General features: G+C 33.2%; 1 long non-coding RNA gene across 1 annotated transcript in view; it reads right to left on the bottom strand.

Moving 5' to 3' along the window:
• LOC107834945 (uncharacterized) overlaps nucleotides 1-4,648 on the bottom strand; it is a 17,579-nt gene that overhangs the window by 3,741 nt on the left and 9,190 nt on the right. The window lies entirely within an intron of this gene.

Raw genomic sequence — 4,648 nt, 5'->3', positions numbered from 1 at the left:
TCATCTTGTGGAAGTGATTTAAAGTATCTTCCATTCCACAATCTAGTCAACTTTTTCAATACTATTAAGGAATTATTGGCCAACTCGCTAAAACCAACTCCTATATCTTGTTTAAAAGCTATTTTTAAGTTTATTTATTTACTAAGATATTTGCACAAGAAACTAGACAATAATTTTGTGATTTTCCAGTGTAGAACCTCCATAAAACCCAAAACTTGACTCACATCATGAGATGCTTCAGTGGAACTGGAAATCTGTAGTTGGTCTCTGTAAAACCATCATGCATGTTTTTGGACTATGAAGCTGAAGGACCTGGTAAGAGCCAATGGACACAAGGGGACATTCAAACTCCATGCAGAATCTGAAACCAGAACCTTCTGGCTGCAAGGCACCAGTGCTAAGAATATGGATTATGATAAAGTTAAATATTAAATCAGCTAGTGATGATTTGTTTTGGAGTTCCCCTTTGGATTACTCAACTACTTTTCTTGTTCAGACTTGTTTTGTTACATCACTCTATATTACAGAAATACCTAATATTCTTTTTAAAGTAACTCTATAAAAATATAATTTATTTTCTTTCATGTGCAATATGAAGAATATTTGTGTTTTTTAATTACTACATTAGACCATTTAGCACCATTTAAAATCTATAAAATGGATGCCCTTCCAAATAGCTCAAATTAACAATTCAATTAAATCAATTAAAGCAATTATATTTGTTAAAAATCAATATCCACAGCTAAAACTTCTTCCTTTTAAGAAGTTAATTTATACTAAATAATTGATAATTTAATAATATATTGATAAATTAGCTTTCTTTCAGCAGTACAAGTGATAGTGGGAAATATTTTTAAGAAAAAAGTTAAATTCACAACAATAGAAATGTAAAGAATGGTTTTAATATACACTTTTAACATACCTTTAAAAATAAAAATAAACATTAGTAATTTCAAAAGTATAAATAAACATTTATTTATTTTTACAGCACCAAAAATCCTCACCAGGAGGAATTAGAGCATTACAGTCTCATAATACAGTCTGTTTCCAGGCAGAGGTCCTGCAGGGTCCTTTAGATGGCTGGTCAAATGGCTGAGTTACCTCCTCACTGCAGTCCAGTTCTGCAGAGTCCAGCCAACGACCTGATTGTTTCACTCAGGTTTGTGGAAACAGACACACATTAAAAAACCTACAGGACACCAGCCAACTGAATTTGAGGATCCCTGATCTAGAACAAATGTCGTGTTTATTCTAAAATGATTTTACATCCTTAAATCATCTTTAGATGCTTCGTCAAACTGGTGCATCGATGCCGATGCACCAGTTTGTCCTGGAGTTTCCACTCGACCGTCAGACTTGTGACGTCCAGCTCAGGCTCCAGGCGGCACTGCAGGACGGCATCCTTCCTCTCCTCTGCTGAGACTGGCTTAGAGGGACCAAACACCTTATATACAACTGGAGAAACCATAAAATAAAATATTTAAACCAAAATGAAACATGACAAGATCTGTTGCTGCTGATGGTTTATTATTATTTCTATTAATAAAAGTATTCTGAGCTCAGAGCTTCTGCTTTTATTCTTTTTTTTTCTTCAGATTTAAGCCAGTCTGTGAACATGGATATTTCTGCTGACTCAGCTTTCTTCCTCATAAAACTGAAGAGGAAGCAAAACTGAAGCTGTATTGTACTGATCATTCTATTATTATACAGCATCATATTTACTTGAGCTGCATTTTATGATCTCAGGAGAATATGACTGCTCTTACTGTACTGAGTCCAAACATGGATGTATATAACAGAATTAGGTTTACAGGATCAGGTTACTATGAAGGAATATGCATAACAAGGCAAAAGGTACCTACAGTTGACTTGGAAACGCATCATTAGTCATGTGACCTCACACAGGTGATGTGGTCAAAAATAATACAAAGTTAGTCGGTAAAATCTAAATGAACAGAAATGATTTTTGATTCAGGTGAATTTTGAAGTAAAGTTATAAACATTCCTAAGATAAATTTACTGTAGATATTTGAAATAAATAACACGTCTGATCTTAGAAATCCATCCATTGTCTACAGCTGATTATGAGGCATCTGGGAAACTCTGGTGTGACAAATATCTAAACAGTTTGAGTTATATTTGTTATTTAGTGCATTTTCCTTTTTTTCAGAATTACCAACTGAGACATATCAGTTTAAATGGTATGAAATGAAACACATAGTTAAACTGTATGCATGTAAAACTAGCTTTAAATTCAGGAAATGAACAAATATCAACAAGGAACCACAGAGGCAACTCTGAGGTAAACTTGGGCTCTGCACTCTGCAGGTCTTAATGCTCCTCTAATGTGAACTAACAATCTAAAAGTGTCTGAATGCCCATTGGGCACAATAACGTCACACATAGAGTGCCTTCAGTGTTTTACTAACCACTCATTAGAAACTAAAACTATTAGGTTAGAAAATGTTACCCCCTCTGATTGCAGGCCACACAAAATCATTCCATGGGCTGTAAAAGGCCCCTGGTCCACCTTTTGGACACCCCAGATAGACGTAAACTAATTATTGAAAGATAAGTAGAGATAGAGTTTGATCTGCTTTCTTTATGAACATTTTTAATTTTAAATGGATAACATTGTCTGAGCTTTTATTAGAAAAACATAAATGCCATTCATAATATCTCCTCACCTCAAACATGACTTACCTGCACAAGTAACCCATTTTAGACCCACAGACGTCTGGAGTGACGCTCTACAGCTTTAAAGTAGTTTGTAATGATTGGATGAGGGTTAAAATCAATTTAAAATAGTTTGGTACTGATGTAGAGAAAAATATGTGGATATGAAAAATAAAAATTCACAAGATGGTGAAATAACTAGAAAAACGGAAAAACAGGAAACCCAGACCTTCAGCCAACCAACCATAAGAACCCGGCTTATTCTTTCTTCCACATGAACAGAAAAGTCCAGACTCAGCTTTAAAAGTTACCAAAAAGAGATTAAATGTTGGTTCTTCTTGGAGCGCTTGGTTTAAAAAAATAAACAGCTCGATTCATAAACTCTTTCACCTTCTTTACCACCGAATAGAAGTAACAAGAAATGCAAACTACAAATAAATAAACAAACAAATGCATTGTTTGTGGAAAATAATTCAAACAGTACACGAGTCAATGTCAAGTTAAATATGTATTTATAAGGGAATTTAAGAAATCATTGAAACGCAATTTTTTAAATATTTTTATTTTACTAAAGAGGCGCATTCTGTACACTTCCCAGCAGATGGCGACAAATTCCCTTTCAATATTTTCAATTAATATTTTTTAAAGGTTTTAACTTGTTTTCTTGGCTATTTCTATGGAGTCACATTTCCACTTATAAGTTTTACCTGAACTGAAGAAAAACAGAATAAAAACATCCTAGAGCTGTAGCTAGAGAATAATATTACTTTAGATTTTAAGGTACTTATAAAAACTATAAATGTGAACAGACAAAATTTGAAATGACATGATCTATCTATTGTTTTTTATTGTTTATTTTTAACATGCAAATGATAACTAGCTTCCCACTTATTACATAATACTATCTCACTCAATCTTAAGGAAGCACAATAACTGCAGCACACTATAACCAAAGAAAACAGCTGGCATGTTCAAAAAGCTGTGAGAAAAAGCACAGCTTATTTCTCCTCAGCCTTTTGTTGCTTTATAAAGAACAAAGCCATTTAGAAACACTGATTTTGTTGTTGCACGGCACATCAAATTTTCAGTTTTATTTATTTTTACTGAGAAGCAGCTGTTTGGTGAGCCGCCTCTTTGGGTCCAAGTCATTCACCACCTTGATCATCATGTGGCATCGCTCTCAGATTGTTCTGATTTTCTCCTTCTGGTTCTGCACGTTGACCTATTAAATAACACAAATACTTTATAAACTCAACATGTTTTAACTATACTCAAAATAATCATACAAAAGAATAAAATACAGATGCTTTGATTCAATAACAGTTTTAAATTTGTAACAGCTAGAGGCAATGTATTCTTTAGAACCGGCCAAAGAACCCATTTCTGAACACTCATACAGAGGAAATGAGACATTTCCTCTGTATGAGGAAAAAGTAGCTTCCAACAAACACAACACAAATGAGTAAAAGGACTTCTAATGCATGGCATTATGGAAGATATTATAATTTTTATCATCTCACTTAAAATATATTTTAATTAACACTTATATGTAGACTAATATAATACTATATTTATTTTGCATTTGCAGTTAATTTTAAAGAGTACAGTATAAAAATGTAAATCTTGATCATGTTTTTTTCCCCTCATTATCAATGCAAAGTGAGCTAACAAATGTAATTTAAATGTTTCACCAAGTTAATATGGGTTGGTTCCTATCCACTGGACAATTTGATATATTTAGAGACAAAGAGGATGTGACATCATAGGAGACAAAATACAATAAAATAAAACAAAAAACATCTAGAAAAATCTAGGGTGGAAAGAATCTCACCTAAAGAAATTCATTATTACAGTGTTTCAATTATAAGTCTACTTAAGGCTACTTATTAAAACCATAAGCCATGAAAAAGCAGCGTCAGATTTCTGATCTGAATGAAACTTCTGCAGCAGCAAAATTACTCCAGAAAATGCT

Source organism: Poecilia formosa, unplaced genomic scaffold (assembly GCF_000485575.1).
Source record: "Poecilia formosa unplaced genomic scaffold, Poecilia_formosa-5.1.2 Scaffold863, whole genome shotgun sequence".
Lineage (NCBI taxonomy): Eukaryota > Metazoa > Chordata > Actinopteri > Cyprinodontiformes > Poeciliidae > Poecilia > Poecilia formosa.
Note: the sequence above shows the minus strand (reverse complement) of the source record. Positions and strands in the feature narration are given on the sequence as shown.